Source organism: Pelodiscus sinensis, chromosome 12 (genome assembly GCF_052426305.1).
Source record: "Pelodiscus sinensis isolate ZL-2025 chromosome 12, ASM5242630v1, whole genome shotgun sequence".
Lineage (NCBI taxonomy): Eukaryota > Metazoa > Chordata > Testudines > Trionychidae > Pelodiscus > Pelodiscus sinensis.
This window is the reverse complement of record NC_143063.1, coordinates 42,096,359-42,114,502: the sequence shown is the minus strand read 5'-3', so window position 1 is coordinate 42,114,502 and position 18,144 is coordinate 42,096,359. Positions and strand designations below refer to the sequence as shown.

Sequence of the window (18,144 nt, the reverse complement as noted above, 5' to 3'; positions counted from 1 at the left end):
TTTAATAATATGTAGGTTTGATGACCAACAAAAGTTTTTTCTCCAAACAGAGGCAGCTGGAACAGACATATTATTGATAATATCACTACACTGCATTTTGCAATTATTTACTATTGTCCTTTCAATTTGTTATAGGAAGCCTACGTTAAGTGGAAACATGAACAAATTGCTAAGCAATAATACAAAAGAACATAGGGACAAAATCAGAAAGGTTAAAGCACAAAATGAGTTATACATAACAAGGGACACAAAAGACTCTGAACAGAGGTTCCTTAAATACAGAAGGACAAAAGAGACAAAGGAAAATGTAAGTCCTCCACTTAATGGAGAAGATGACCTAATAACTGGTTACATCAAGAAGGCTGAGGTGTCTAATGATTATTTCGCTTCAGTGTTCACTAAAAAGGTTAATGGTGACCAAATAAAGTTTCATGAAAACTGGTACACTGCCATGAAAAAAAAAATCAGTTTTGCCAAAATGGTATGTTCTGACTTAAACACATTTAATCAAAAACTCCTAAACACCCCTTTATTTTACAGATGGGGAAACTGAATAAAAATATTGGAAGTGAGATCTCATGGTGGCACAGGTGAATGAAAAACCCAGTTCTCCCAACACTTCAATTAAATGGTAAGGCTTTTCCTTCCTCTACAAGACATTTTAAAACTAGTATAAAACTTTATTTTTATATTAATCACAAAAGAAATCAGTTATAGAATATTTCATTGCTGTAAAGCTAATACATTGTATTAGATAACTGTCAGTTTTTTGTGTGGCCATAAAGCATTAGATAATATCCCTCTCTAGTCTTCAAATGCATCTTTAAAGCATCCTTCTTACCAGTCGCTTTCAAAAGTTATCCACCAAGGACAGATGGAAAAAAAATCAAATATTGCATCTCTTTGATACTCCATATCCACACTTTCTGTCATGTGTCTTCTGAACCTGCGTTGTCTATACTTAATTCAGATCCTGGTCCTATATTCTCTACATATCCTGCAAATCCAATGACATCAATGTAACTTATTGTTGTGCAAGAAATATAGGCTCAATCCCTTCGTTTGTTTTGCAATACTCTTGGGGTTCAGTAAGGTACATGGCTTCATCAGTTTAATGCAGAGTACAGACCACTGGCAGTACTCACATGGTAACAAAGGGCTTGATTTTCACACAAACCTACGAACAAGAACATACACGTTGTATTTTCTCTCTCTAATAGATAATTATTGAAAGCCATCATAGAGAAGTGTGTTTCACCTAGTTTGAAGAAAGAGTAATCACAACCATGTGCACAAATTGAAATATCTTCATGCACAAATAGACAGTCTCTAACCTAAATTGCATATGCAAATGTGTACGTTGCATGGACAAAGTACGGGTTGAACCTCTTTAATCCAAAACCCTTGGCACCTGGCTGGTGCTGAACCAGAGAATTTGCCAAATTACGGGAGGTCAATATTGTCTAGCAGCATTACCAACACTTCCACTGCTTACTGGACCCTTAGAAAATATTTAGAGGTAAATTAGAGCTAAACAACAGCACAAAACCCTGAGAGCCAGGACTGGTGGCTGTAAACAAATTTTATGGGACTGTGGAAATCGTGGCCACACCCATTGTAAGTGACATCTGACTAACTCAAATCATGCTGGGCCATGGATATTGCCAGACCAGCAAGTGCTAGAGAAGTTCAACCTGTAATGCTTTTTTCTCAAGAATTTTCCTCCCAATCTGGTCCAATAGTTTTACAATTCTGTAACTCTTAGTGGATGGATACCACTAGAAATGAACCAACATAAATAAATTGGAAACATCAACTTTTCTTTTTCACTCATTTGTTTATGTTTTGCATTTTACTCATTGCATCTTGCACTTTCTTTTTGCACCCAGTTCCCCTCTCTAAATTCTGGATCATTCCCTGGATCCACTGTCTTGCAGGGTCTTGTGTACACCAAATGTTTCGTGAACATATTGAGACTATCTTGGGGAAAAGAAAGTGGGGAGGAGTAAACCCCATATTTGTCATAATTTTGGATCCTAAAAGTAGCTGACACTTTCTCTTTAAAAGATTAGAAAAATCAAAGTAACCAGCATAGGAATAAATAATCCTGCCATTCTCTGACAATCCATTTGCTATTCAGGTAGACATGTTCTCTGATAATAAAGGTAGTGTGGATCTCTCTTTGATTGATACTAGCATCCCATCCTAGGGCAACTAATCCCACCTGTACTGACAATTTATCGGCCTTTCTCAACTGTGCATTTGGTGTACTGACTGCACCATAGTATTACTGTCATTGAAAATGATGTCCTATTGTTATAATAGCTGGCAACACAATTGTAGGATTTACATCCATTGGAGGGGGAGGACAGCACAGGGGCCAGACCCAAACCTAAAGTATTGAAGCTCATCTGTCTTTGACCCAGATCTTAAATTTCTGGCACATGACTGCAAGCTGTTGGGATTTATCACCCTCCGTATGCACAAGAAAGGACTCAGATGAAATACAGTTCAGTGGAAGCTGACAGTTGACTGACTTACAGTACAAGTCAGCCGAGCAGCCTACAGGGCTGGGATCCTGCAAACAGGAAATGGAAAGGTGAAATAAAAAACTAATAATTTACATCTATATAAACAGGAAAAGACAGAGCTGTTACAACCAGTAGCACATCAAAAAAAAAAGAACGAGATACCATCCTACTCTGGAAGATGTCATGCATGTGAATATGTTTCTTCGGGTTCATTTTCTTTGACACTGTCTAAATTATGCTGAAGCACCTTTCAATTAACTGATTATAGGGATGAATGATATCCCTTGTGTTCAAGTCATTTGAATCTTTTAAGCCCACCCTGCCCCTCAGAGGGCGTACAAACAGATGCATAATCAGATACATTAAATCCCTGCTAGCTGAGCTAATGCATAAATAAAATTCCCTATGCAAAGAAGTAGATACAGAATTATACAAACAAACTTGAGTCCCTGATCTTCAATACCCAGAAGGGAGTCCACAACTTCCTTAAAAATTCATTTGTTCTTTAATTGAGAAATATGCTTATTTCTAATTAATAAACCAACGGTAGAGTGCCCAAGCAACCAAACACCCTTGCTTTGATAGTTCTATGCCTGGAAGTATATTACAGTGAACTTATTTTTCAACACAAAATGCAACAGCACAAAAAATGTCATATGTTCTGTATCCTGGACAATTAACATTGGCCAAGTCAGGTGCCTGTAACCGTTTGTATATTGTTGTGTGGATAAAGCTGCAGGAGATGACCGGCCAGTTTAATCTGAGATGCAATGAACAAACAAACAATTTATTCACAAAACAGTTAAAAAGCAAAGGGCTTTTTGCAGTTTCTTCAGTTCTTACACAGAACTGACCTCTGCTTCTCAGGCTGTTGTGAGCTTTTCCATGATATAACCTATTTCTAAGGAGAGCCCAGCATAATTGAACCCCGGAGTGGACCACAGACTACTGCTTCCAGTCTTTTTCATGTAGCAGCCATTTTGGCTGCACACAGCTGCACCGGAGATTTTTTAAAATGTGCTCAATATGGACTGGGCTGGATGCAGTGGCTTGGCTGGGAACTTGTTAGGGACAAGATGCTCCAACTAGTCTTGCCCATCTCTAACACCCTTGATTTCAAGACAGATTAGGAATGTTCTCTGTGCCTATACAGATATCACATCCAACTAGTTGCTGCTATGCCACCATGTAATATATATAGGCACACCATCACATTTGGACCTCATTGGAGGTTTCGGATAAAGCGGGGCGGGGAAGCTTTTTTGGGGTAGGTGGCCACTGACCCATAGAAAAAAATTAGTTGGGGGCTGCACACTAGTAAGAAAAAGTGAGAAGCCCCTGACTGAGAATGAGAAAGACACTTCCTACCTACTCCTTGCATACTAGAGTATAGGGGAGTCCAGATTAGTAGAGTTTGTATACTCCAGCCCTGTGGGTGGGTGGCAGGGGGGGCTGGAGCACCAGTGCAGGCTCTCTAATGCTGAGCCTCGGGGCCCGGATCTGGGCAAGCAGGGGGCTGGATGTGGCCCCCAAGCTAGAGGTTCCCCACCTCTGGGATAAAGGGTGGTGTTACTGTATGATGGCTTATAGAGAACTCAGTCATAAACCAGGACCATCGCCATTTATTCTAGGCACGGTACAAATACATCCCGGCCTCAAGGAGTTTATAATCAAAGTAACAATTAGATATATGCTACTAGACTCTACTGCAATACGAGTTCACTATTATTAGTAGTAGTAATAGCAGCAATAATATAATTAGCAATTGAAGATTAAATGACTTCATGGCCTGTAGAAGGATACCACAAGAGAGACACAGAGAGCCTAATTATGAGAGCACAAGCACAATCCTTGAGGCTTAATTACATTCAAAACAAAACAGACTGACAGAACTGCTCCCCAAATGCAGAATGTGTTCCAAAAAGGATAGATAATGGAGCACGTGCTGAGCACCAGTGGGAGCCTGCCCGGGAGAGAATATATGAACAGACACAATGAGGTCACCAAGGGTCTGCACCGGAGCATAGCAAGTGTGGATTTCAATGCACCATGCGATCGTACAACCACCAAATTGAAAGTGCTCTAGATAACCAAGAGGCTAAGTTTTTAGGCCCCCTGGCAATTGTCACAGCCAAACTGTTCAGGCCAACTGTATGAACACAGTTTTTGTGGACAAGATGGCAAATAAGACCATGTTAATTGATTTTGCCACACCAGCAGAGAGAAAAATATTTTATAAAATGAAACAAGAAAAGACGGCAAATCCTGAAGAACTCTGCCTCAAAGTGGAACCATTTTGGAAAACTAGATGATCATAGTGATTATTGAATATGTGGAATGATTCCCAAGGGCCTGAATAAGAAATTCAAGAATGCACCCAGTGTTCAAGACATCATGAGCAGCAGCATCCAGGAGACTCTTAGGCACTGCGGGAATTTTAAGAGAAATCAAAGCATTTGAGCATAGCTACAATGCAGGAATTCTGTATAGGGTTAGACAAAACTCCCAACTACCAAACCTACAAAGTCAGTTCATGATCAGATTTGTTTGTATCTCATATCCAACAGCATTTCCCTTTTAATGTTTAAAGATCTGGTATGTTGTGAAGGCAATTTGTTTAAAAAACTCTGATGTAATAATGAGGGATAATAATACATATACACAATTTCCAATATCCACTGAGACAGAGTCCTCCAACTAGTGGAACAGTCCTCTGTGGTAACTATTGGCTTCTGGTTGGCATCTGCATTTGAAAACCAATATATCATTGTAAATGTCTGGCTTGTGCAGGTCTTGTATTTATTCTAACATGGTATACATTAAGACACCTTAGAAATCTGAAACTGCTAACACCACACATAAGAGAGATTCCATTACAGGTCACACTTGTTCAGCAATATTGTTAAACCCTGGTGAAAACAAACTGACTGGTGCTGATAGCTTACACGCTTTCCAAAATTTGTGCCACCTCAAGAAGCTCCAAGAAAGACAGATTTATTACAAGAGGGCAAAACCATGTTCTTTACAATACTCATCTGGCAAAAAGAACAAATCAAACATAATTGTGAGCAGTGTTCCCTATAAGCTGTGCACTTGTACAGCCACTGAGGAGAGATTCAAATGGCACCCAGCTGATTAGCAGAGTGCCCACAGGTAGGTTTTTGTTTCTACTGGTGGTGCATGTTTAGATATGCCTGGGTACACATAGAAAAAAATATTCTTCTCTTGGATATAAAAAATCCACACATGGATGGAAAAGATCAGAGAAAACATTGCTGTGAAAGCTTGATAATTCTTTCAGTTGCATTGGTGTAAACCAGGAACAACTCCACTGAAGTCATTAGGGTTAAACTAATAAAAAACAGGAAGAGAAATACACTTTTTGCCTGAGTGTTGGCAGAACATGACCTTTTATATTGGGACCAAAATATAGTGATGGACAGAATTATTCTATTTATAACATGGTTAGAATCTTATAATTGCAATTTATTACCAAGAGCAATATTTTATTTTTCTCTATCTTACTCTACTCAGCAACATTCATGAACTGAAAAAATATTCCAACAGTGGAATACCGTGCAGACTTCTATATTACTTATGTAAAATAAATCAACCTTACTGGAATCTTCCTTTGGAAATCTATTGGTTTGAACCCCTAAAAGTCACATCAAAGGAATTCATCATGTTTTAATTTTAATTATAAAGTGTATTTGATGTGATCATCAACTTGTTCTTTCATTGTTTTAATATAAGACCATCACTAGTATCAGCAATACTGGTACTGTCTAATTTCCTTAAAATGAAAGATTATGACTGACCAACACTATTTCTTATTGTTTAATTTTAATTTCTTCAGTTCTTGATTCATGTGTTTCATATTTTGTTCTCACAATGGTCATAATCTATTGTGAAGAGGTCAGTTTACTGTTGACACCTCCTGGTGGCAAAGTATTGCATAGCATCTCTCTCCTTATTGGGTATCTCCTAACAATAGCTGTTCCGTCTGTGGTGCCCTGTTTTTTTTTCCCCTGTGATTTGGCCCTCCATTCAAGTTACTTTAAAGTCTGTCTTGTTCTGGGTTATTTCATTAACAAAATGCAAGGGGACTTACACACACACACAACCCTGAAGAAGAAACAGAGCTGGATAATTTCCCCTCAGGATTGTCAGAATCTAGCCTTCATTTTCCTCAGGGAAGAGCGTTCAGGCAGTGATTATCTGGGAAGCCCTTGCCTTCAGTCAGCTGTTTCATCAGGAGCTGAGGACTGAAGGTTTGTTCTCTCCCCTGGTCTGCCAAGATATGTGCTGCACTGCTTGCTTTTAAGCTCCTCTTTCAGTCTATGCATGCTTTGCAGGTATGGTGAGGCCAGAGCAGCTCCTTAACCCCTTGCTGACTAATGTGGGGCTAGCATACCTCCTCACAGACTATTCAAGAGCTTTAAAAATCCTGACACTAACACATTTTGTTGTAGGCAGTATTCTATTCAGTGAAATGTTTTGCCACTCACCAAAAATGACTGTATATCTTTCCATAAGTGTGTATAAAAAAAAATTCAGGTTTCCCAGTCTTACTTAGAGTGAAATTCAACCCAAAGCAGAGATCCAATATAAGGAGCATGTGCCACTTGATTCCCACTTGGGCCCTAATTTGTGGATTTAAGTGGTTAACAATTCTTGTGCTTCATGTGAATTTCTCCTTCTTATGCTAAGTTTGTGTGATTTTGGTTCTAAAATTAAGAACACTTCCATTATTTCAGCCTTTCAGGAGACATTCACTTATGTTCAAGATATAATGGAAATGCCATAAAATGACCCAAACCATGTAAGCAGAATGTTATTAATCTTCTGTGATTGAAAGAATGCATGAAATAAGGAAAAAAATATGGTCTTAACTGGTGGAAGGAGACTCAAAGGCCCTTAGAAAATACCTGATACTGCTTTTTCCTGGTTTCACCTGAAACATAATCCTTGAATGTTCTCCTCTGCAGGAAGCCCTTTACAAAAATTGTGTCTTTTCTATCAGCTGGCTGCAGGAAAGCTCTTAAGAGAACCCCCATAGTTTTCTCCCCATGTTGTTGGAATCACAAGTCAGAGGTAAGAAATAAGCCTGCAGAGCTTACCAAATTCAATGCAATTTTAGTCATTTTAAAGCTTAAGTCATCCTGGTTTTTTTTTTTCTGCACATCAGCAATGATTGCAAAGTAAAAAGAAATGCACTGGGGGGGAAATATTATTATAATCCCTCAGACATACATCAAACAAAGATGACTGCAACAACGTGCATATAGAAGAAAAAATGACTCGCTCCCTCTGCCAACTTCTCCAGATATATCTTCATGCAGTTTACCTTGGCAAATGTCTTTTGATTTTCACCTTCCATAGGCAATTTATATTCATTTCTGCACCAACTTTGTTATTATTATTAGGCTAACTGAAAAAAAAAAGAAGGTAGCCTTGCGTGCTGTATTTGATAAGTGGAAACTATCTCTCTAACCCCATTTTCATTTGTCAGAATGATAGCAACATACAATTATGTAGCATGTGGCTATCAATAATACATGCTCAGTGATCTAGACTCTTCTGCATGCCTTCTCCATTTTTACAAATTATTATTTTATGATATTGAGCATTCCTCTAGGCTACCGTGCTTATTGTTGTCCTGGGTGCCACGTTACATGTCCCTTTATTTCTAATAATTTAGAGATGTCTTCTATCAGTTCTGCTTTAGGGCTCCTCTGTTGGAATGCTTTGCATTCAGGCTACTGTGCTTAATGGAAAAGAAGTTGCTGTTTTTAATGCAACACCCAAGCAATTCACATACTCATGCCCCTGGTTAGGCTTTGAACCCATTGGGCTTGTAACATATTGTTACAAATTCCATAATCAAGTCAAATGTGTTCAAAATCATTTCTGCTAAATGCTGCCGGCGAATGAAATGAAAGGTCAATTCAGTTCATTTAAACAGACTGAAATGGGAGGGAAAAATCAAATTTTCATCAGCTGGAAATTGTCAGGCATTTCCAGAGGATCACTCCCCTCTAATCCATTAGGTGATTGACCTCTGTTTTGCAGGAGTAGGTGGCTTCTCCATCTGGTGGCTTGTGACCAGGTATAGGTGGTGAGGGACCTCCTCCTTTCTTTATGAGGGTGATGGAGCCTTAAAATGATGGGAAAAGGATCTCAAAAACTTATTTCCTCTTGTAACATGGCATAGCAATATGGAGAAAAGGTTAAAAAAAATCACAGCACTGTAAAGTATGCTGGGCTTGATGCAAAGTCCACTGAAACATAGAATACTAGAACTGGAAGGGACCTCAAGAGATCAAGTCCAGTTCCCTGCCCTTATGGGAGGGACCAAGCAACATAGATCATCCTTGATAGATAACCTGCTCTTAAATATCTCCAGTGATGGAGATTCCTCAAATGCCCTAGGCAATTTATTCCAGTGCTTAACCATCCTGACTGCTAGGAAGTTTTTCCTAATGTCCAATCTTAACCTCTCTTGCTGCAATTTAAGCTCATTGCTTCTTCTGCCATCAGAAGTTAATGAGAACAATTTTTCTTCCTCCTCCTTGTAACACCCTTTTAGGTATTTTAATACCACTATCATGTCCCCTCTTATTCTTCTCTTTTCCAAACTAAACAAACCCATTTCTTTTCATCTTCCCTCAGAGCTCATGTTTTCTAGGCCTTTAATCATTTTTGTTCCTGTTCTCTAGACCCTTTCCAATAGAAAGAGGCCCATTGATATCAAGGCTTTGGGCCCATATATTACATGCGAATGATACATACATTCAGTGCATGACTAAACTACAAAGAATTTTTGAAAGAGGATATGCAAGTTCTGCAGGAATTTGCATATCTTCTTCTGATCGCATTTTCGAAAGAGGCTCTTTTGAAAATGAAAGTAGTCTGGATGAGGGTTTTTTTGAAAAAACTCCCTTTTTCGAAAAAACTGCTCTTCCTAAAAAGAGGAGATGTGGTGTTTTTGAAAAATGGTTTTTTTTTTCCAAAAAACGCATCCAGACTACTTTAATTTTTGAAAGATGCTCTTTCGAAAATGCAATCAGAAGATATTCCCGCAGAATTTGCATATCCTCGTTCGAAAAATCTTTGTAGTTTGTTGTGCCTTCAGTCTTTTATGTGAACTAGGAACAGTAGAAACCAACTCTAAAGCAAAGTAATTGAACAAAAAATATTTTTTCAAGGTTATCCTGAACAAACAACCACAAAAATTTCTTTTGTAAGATTTTGACAGTTGGCTCGCCTGAAGAAAATGACGAGTCTGCTCTACACCACAGGTATCTAATGTTGCAAACCATAAATTAGCTCCAGGAAAGAAAAAAATTGATAGGGATAATATTTTTATAGCACCTTTCATCCAAACGATCCTAGTGAAGATTGCAAACCAATTTATAAGCTCTTGCACAGGCTTCCATTTGATGTATGCACAATTTTGCAGTCACAAATAACTGGACCAAATTTTTTGCTTCTTCAGGAAGATGAAGATACTAACATTGCATAGGTCTAAATAGCTGTTAGTATCCATAGTTCATTGTGGGTTCAAAAGAGAAAGGGCAATTGTTAGTAGAGACAAATTGTGCTTCCTCTGCTTCATCAAACCAAAAACCATGGAGTCCAGATTGAGGTCCAGCTGTAAGTGTTGCCTTAATTATATGAAATCACTTCATAGACCACTACAATGCAGCCACTTGTGGGATTAAGCATGACAATCATACAAAAAAAATTAAAAATGCATATCAAAACCTAGTTGAAATGTGACAGGTTTCGGTGGTAGCCACATTAGTCCATTTCAGTTCAAAGATCTTGGTAGGTAGGCCAATCCCAGACAACCCCCCATACTGAAACACATACTCACCACCAGCCACATACCCCACAACAGAAAGACCAACCCAGGAACCAATCCCTCCCACAAACCCCATAGCCAATTCTGTTCACATATCTACTCTAGTGACACCATTACAGCACCTAACCACATCAGTCATATCATCAAATGTTCATTCACCCAGACATCTCCTAATGTGCTATATATCATATTATACCAATAATGCCACTCTGCCATGCACACTGCATAAACTGGAATATCTCTATACAACAGAATAAATGGACACAAATCAAGAATGGTAACATACAAAAATTGGTGGGAGAGCATTTTAAGCTCCCTAGACACACAATTACAGATTTGAAAGTTGCAATCCTCAGGCAAAAAACCCTTCAAAAACCAGCTACAATGTAAAACTGCTGTGCTGTAATCCATATACAAGCTTGACACCATCAGAATGAGTCTGAATAGGGATTGGAACTGGCTCATTGCCACCGGTTATTTTCCACAGTACGTATTCTCACCTTCCTATCCACATGTCCCCTGATTGAATTAGGTCTGATATATCACTCCCATCTTTGTAAACCCTACTATTTGTTTCCTTTGTCTTTCACTTCATGCGTCTGAGAAAGTGAGTTGATAGGGCTGCTTCAGGAGCTGTTGGTTATTGTCTCTGGCTTGTGGTTATGGCTAAGAAGGGCCTGCATAGAAAAAATTGTGAGTAACTGTGGCTATTTAGGAAAGTATTGCCTGGGACAGAACACAGAAGACAGAATGACTCTGCATCTGAAGAGAGGCAGAGTGATCTGCCCAGTGAACTAGAACTGCTGGCATTTGGTGGGGCCGGCTCCAGTGTCAGAGGACTTGTGTAGCTTGTTGCCTTGCCTGGACTGACACTCCCCCCCCCAAACACAAACACACACACACACACACACACACACACACACATACACACACACACACACGGTGCTGTCTCCAGTCCAGCCTGAGATCTGCAAGTGCACCCTCATGCAAGCAAGCATCTGGGACTCTGAGTCTGAGGAATACGATAATTGGTGGCAGTGTAAATGCCAGTTAGACAGGTTTCATTTATGTCTGTGTACTTTGTTGATTAAGTTGTTAACAGACTAGAATAAAATCAGAGAAACAGGGTTTAAGTAAAAGTGTGTCAATTCTAATGTAATCAATTAGATATATATCATATATATAGTAGCCCAGTGTCTGAGAGTCTGTAACACCAAAATGCTGGCTGTTCCCTCTGGGCTGCATGGGGAGTGAGGGGCCCAAACGGCTGCTTGCTCCACTTGCTCCCCTGTGGCGGCCCGGCTGAGTGGTGCAGAAGTCAGCCGAGTACCACGGCGGGCGGGGAAGGGGGCGGGGCAGTGACGTGTGGCATGACAGCGGCTCCAGGCCCCACCGCCTGGCTGTGAATATCACTGCCCCACCCCCCTTCGCCTCCCACCGTGGCGCTCGGCTAACTTCTGAGCTGCTCAGCCAAGCCGCCACGTGGGACCAAGCGGTGCAAGCAACCATTTGGGCTCCGCACCCCCCCATGCAGCCCGGGGAGTGCGTAGCCCAAATGGCCATTTAGGCTCTGCGGTCCCCTGAGTGAGAGGCAGGAGAAGTGAAAGAGAAAGAGAGAGGCAGGAGGTTGAGGAGAGCTGAGAGAGAGAGGGGGGAGGCAGTAGGAGGAGGAGGAGAGTGAGAGCGAGAGATGGAGCGAGAGACCGGAGGCTCAGGAGAGAAGACCGACGTGGAGGAGAGACCTGAAAATCCCATCTTATGATGGGCTAATTGGCTAGTTAATAATTGTTACTTTGGAGTTAGATCCAGATTATTACTGGAACAAGGTTCCTAAGACACACTGTTAAGTGTGCATAGGGGACAGCCAGGTGTAGGCACTGCAGCAAAGAGGTGGAGAAGGGATCCCCCAACTATCCAGCATCACCACTGGTATACTCAGGATTTTCTTTAATATTAAAAACATAGGGTGTCCAGGCACACAGGAGAGCACTGCCTGCTCCTGAGTAACCTAGGAAGGAAAGAGGAGTATTACACACATGGCAAATGTTGCTCCCTATTCAAAAGTTTCTGAAGGTTTGTGTTCTGAAGGATGCCGATGGATTGCTAAAGCAACAGGCTGAACTGAGGAGGTCTGCAGGAGCTCAGCCTAATTTGTTACAGTCTCTTAAAATGTTCGCTTACTGAGCTGGGGCGCCACAGGAATGCTGACTCATCTAATGTGGTCTCTGTTGGATACCTTCCTCACTCAGCACTTGGGCTCACAACCTCATATCGTTTGGTTATATTTTAGTTTATTCTGGTAGTTTTTAATGACATTTAATGCTTCACAGCCTTCCACTTACAGACATCTAGACAGACTTGTGTTTTCTCATCAGGATGTGAGGTTTTGGCAAAGGTAAGTTAAATCCACAATTATATTACTTTTCCTCTCTCCCATCAAAGATCTGAAGTATTTCTTGTTCAAATGCATTACCATAGCTGTGCAGCTGCACTTAATGCTTATATTAGAGATCACTGCACAACCTATAAATAAAAATAAATGCATTCTCTTGTCCTATGTGACAAGAAGCTAACACGACAAGTCAGGACTTCAAATGGCTGGGAAAAGCAATTAAAGAAACATGAGATGGATGGTCATTTGGGTCTTCCACACCTAGTCTAAATCATGACCCTTAAAAACTTGACGACTGTTTGGCATTGAGTGTACTGAGAACACAGTCTATCTTGTTGAACAATACTGTATCCTTATAATCCCACATCTGTAACTTTCTTTTGTCTCATCTTATACCTGGTGGCTGTGTCTAGACTGGCAAGTTTTTTCACAAAATCATGTGATTTTGTGGAAAAACTTGCCAGCTGTCTACGCTGGCCGTTTGAATTTCCGCAAGAACACTGACGATCTCATGTAAGATCGTCAGTGTTCTTGCGGAAATACTGTGCTGCTCCCGTTCGTGCAAAAGCCCTCTTGCGCAAATCATTTGTGCAAGAGAGCCAGTGTATTCAGCACAGTACTGTTTTCCACAAAAAAAGCCCCGATTGCGAAAATGGCGATCGGGGCTTTTTTTTGCGGAAAACCGCATCTAGATTGGCCATGGACACTTTTCCGCAAAAAGTGCTTTTGCGGAAAAGCATCCTGCCAATCTAGACGTGCTTTTCCAAAAATACTTTTAACGGAAAACTTTTCCTTTAAAAGCATTTTCGGAAAATCATGCCAGTGTAGACGTAGCCAGATTATAAACTTCTTAGGGCAGAAAAATTCTTCGTACAATGTTGAGCCCTATCAGCTCCACCTCCTGTCAGTATAAAATGGCAGCTCAAGTTCACCACATTGACTAAATATTGTGAAATCACCTAATATATTTGTTCATGTTTATTGTTCTTTTTTACTGTCAGAATTGACAGACACCAGAATGCTTCTGAATTTTAGCACTGAGTATGCAAACATATCTCAGTTATTTCTTCCACAAGTCACAGTGGGATGGAGTGAAATCCTGCCTGAGGCTTAATAATCAATTAATTGTTGTACAGGTACAATAGATGTACCCAATTAGTTGCTCCCGAGCAAGAGGGTTGGGAGTTGTATCAGGTGATAACTTAATGGACACCAAGGACCCATGATTAGGGAGAGAGTTAACTGTGAAGTGAGGAATCCCAGGGAGAAGAGGGAGTCCTGTAAAATTGCTAGACCCGGAGTCTGTATGTGAGCAGAGATCTCAGAGATACTCATTCTGAGAAGCCCATGCTCAACATCAGAACTGAGGGAGAAAAATCTGGAGTTGCTGAAGAGGACTGAAGCCGGAACCGAGAAAAGTAGATTTGATAAGGAATGCTGAGTATTAGTTTGCACTTTTGTTGCCCTCAAAGAGGTTGGACTTAGAAACTTATCCTCTTCGGGACAGAATTACACACAGACTGATGACCTGCAGGATGTGCTGGAGTCAAGATTCCTGAAAGATCACAGCTTGATGCAAGGGAGCCCTCTAATGGTGAGTGTGCACACAAAGAAAGTGCAATGATTAGAATGTAACCAACGCAGTGGACAAAATGGTGTCTCTATTACCCATTACTTTTTGTGTTCGCTTCTGGAAGCTAAGAATTAAAATTACAAATGATCCTATTTTCCCCTGTTAAGGAGCTCAGGGAAAAGTCTTCAGGATTTATTTTTAAAGGTAGGTGGGTTTTTCCAAATTTCTATAAATATGGATATTTTCAGAATATTTAAAGGCTGCATTGGTTGGCAGGTGTGAAATTCACTGTAGAGGATGTTGGGTTGTTATTGTTAACCATGTGACTCCAAAATAGTACTGAGCTGTCTGGAAATCATTAGCAGGCATTGTTGATGATAGATATGACAATGCATACTCAGAAATTGCTTTCATTGCCATTTAAATTTAAAAAAATGCATTGAAGCTGGCCACTTGATCTCATTAGGTAGTCATAGTCTGTATTGTACTATTGATTGGTTTGTACAAAGGCATTTTAGAAGAACTCTGATAGCTACGCATGAGTAGTCAATAACCATGAAACACTAATTTTATTATTTCAAATACAGTGGGCATAGGGGAGGGGCCAGAGAAGGAGGAAGGTTTGTTTTGAATTTTTACAGTTCACTAAAATCTGAACACTCAGAAAGCAATATTAGAAAACAGTTGATTTTCCACTTGGATAACTATACCACACTTCTAAACAGGACTCTAATTTATCTCTGGTTAAAATGAAAATATGGCCAATTTTTTAAATTGTCATGTTGGTTCTTAGCTTGTTTGTTAAATATGGCAATATTCAACATCACACATTTATCTTAATACCTCTCTGCATTAATCTTATGGGATATCAACTTATACTGCAATTCAAGTTCAAAATCAAGCAGGGAAGCAGAACCATGTACTAGTACATCCTGGAAGCTCTGCCAATGAAAGTTTGTACAAAGATTAATATGTTTACCAAAGGTTTAATATTTTAAAGAGGAAGTATAAAATGATTTTCCTGGTTCACACAAAACACAGCGCACACTCCTGAAATGAAGTGAAATTAGCATTAATAGTTCATAATGGAGTAATACATTTGTTTTCATTCTTCATCCTGATTCTACTATGTCGATAGCCAAAATCACTTAAAACATAGGACAATCCTTCAGTTTTCACTCAGCCACTAAGGATTATGGGTATGTCTACACTACCACCCTAGTTCGAACTAGGGTGGTAATGTAGGCAACCGGAGTTGCAAATGAAGCCCGGGATTTGAATTTCCCGGGCTTCATTTGCATCTCGCCAGGCGCCGCCATTTTTAAATGTCCGCTAGTGCGGACTCCGTGCCACGCAGCTACACGCGGCACGAACTAGGTAGTTCAGACTAGGCTTCCTAGTCTGAACTACCATTACTCCTTGTATAGACATACCCTATGGAATTTAGCTCTTTATTTGATGTAGGTACTATGATAACAGTCTTAGTGTATCCTGCACTTTCAGGTTGAATACTAGTCTCAGAGGCTCACAGCAGCCCTCAATTTAGACACTGACTTGTTATTTGTTGAGCTACTCTCCTCATTGGCTAGCATGGGGAAAAGAGGGGAAACCAAACTTCTTAGCCTCTGTGGCCCCTTCCAGTGATACAGGGTAGGACAAACCCTTGTACCAAAGCCAGTCTCTTCCTAGTACTGATATGGGGAGTTGGTTGTGGGGAACCCGGGACTGCCCTCTACTCTAGGTTCTAGCTCAAGGACTCTGTAATAGCAGCTGTACATAACATTTCTAGTAACAGCTGTGTGACAGCTATAAATTCCAGGGGCACTTCTCCAGAACTTCCCTTACCACAGGTTCTTCCTCCTGGTATCTGCTTGTACTTTCTTCGCCCAGAATCTCCACCACACTCACTCTCATCAACTCTTTCCTCACACACTGAGCAAAAAGAAGAGAAGCCCTTTTAAACTGGTCTCAACTGGTTCTTAATTGGCCCCTGGGTGTTCTGATTAATTTAGCTCCCTTCAATCTGAAAGCCTCCTAATAGGTTCCAACTGCTTTAATTGGCCTTGATTGCTCTGATTGACTCTAGCAGGTTCCTACTGGCTCCGGGTTAGCCCTTGGGTGTTTACCCTAGGAACAGGAACCTATTTAACCTTAGCCTTAATATATGTCCCCTCCAACACTCTCCTGTATCCCTCACAGTACAAATCTATATCTATATAGACATATAGGTGTGTGCCCAATTTTAATCTCACACCACTGTCATTCTAGTGATTTTAACAGGCATTTCCCCTCACTTGCACTGGTTTCAATGAAATCAGAATTAACTCATTTATATTTTCTGATAATATAATTATCATTCACAATTTAAGTGGTGATATCTCTGCAGTGCAATGCAAAAGCTGTTTAACAACTCACAACAGTATTGTACAACAGCTGAGGACAGGAACAGAAAAGAAATAGATTGAGATGTAACTGCAGCAGGAATTTAAATAGACTGGGTATCTAATTTGGAATTTGGCAAGGGCATCTGTTCTGAGACACCCTCCTCCCCAGATTTATAGAAAATACCATCAGAACCACATATAACCATCACCAAATTTACATTAGAAAATGTTCAGAAAAATTTCATACTGGCTTTTGCCTACACAGTGTATTTTTTATCAGTGTTCAAATATATGCAATGTTGCATTATCTCAACAAGCCCTCAAATATTAGGTCATTTTCCAATACACATTCTATTTATTCTTGATATTTACCTACCCCAGGAATTGCACAAGCAAATAAATCCTGCCAGAAGCCTATCTGACTTTGAACAGTTATAGTTCCCATCTGAACTGAAAAATCAATACTTGATGTATTTAGACCCAACCTTAATCCCCTGCTCTGGTTTGTCTCTATGGATAACTCAGATAAAAACAAAAAAACATAAAACTCATCCTGAATTTTCTACCCAAACTATGCTGTTTCTAGGGTTTCCCTGTAGCATCATAAGGCTTGTTTCTACTATACCAGGGATCAGCGCTGCAGTGATCAATCCACCAGCTGTTGATTTATCGCATCTGCTTAGGCCATGTCTTCACATCCTGGAAGATAAATGCTGTGGAGGTTGATCTTCTGGAGTTTGATTTAGCAGGTCTAGTTAAGACCCACTATATAGAATGCTGAGGGTTCCGCCATCGACACTGGAACTCTCCCTTGTAAGGGAAGTCAACAGGAGCATTTCTCCCATCAAGCTCCTGCTTTGAAGATGGTGCTGAAGTTCATGTTAAGGTATGTCAACCCCAGCTACGTATTTATATAGCCGGAATTATGTATCTTAAGCCACCCTTCAGCTATAGTGTGGACCTGGCCTCAGACACAATAAATCAGTCTCCTAGCAGTCTCCCATCAATGGGAGAGCAGCCCCCACTGACCTTACTGCACACAGGATTCTGTGGAAAGTACATCAACTTTAGCTACGCTATTTGTGTAGCTGAAGTGACATAGATTAAATTGACAGCAGGTTGCTGTATACTAGTCCCCAGAGATAATTATACTCTGCTGAAAAGGCTGGAAAGAGTGACTGAGAATATAAGAATGGTCATACTGGGTCAGACGAAAGACCCATCTAGTACAGTATCCTGTCTGCCGATAGTGGCCAATGCCAGGTGCCTCAGAAGAAATTAACAGAACAAGCAATCATCAAGCGATCCCTTCCCAGTCACCTATTCCCAGCCTGTGACAAATAAGGACACCATTTGGGCCTAGCCTCCATGAATTTACCTAGTTCTTTTTTGAACCC

General features: G+C 40.3%; 1 protein-coding gene across 2 annotated transcripts in view; it reads right to left on the bottom strand.

The window, feature by feature from the left end:
- Positions 1–18,144, bottom strand: part of CDH13 (cadherin 13) — a 967,731-nt gene that overhangs the window by 382,278 nt on the left and 567,309 nt on the right. The window lies entirely within an intron of this gene.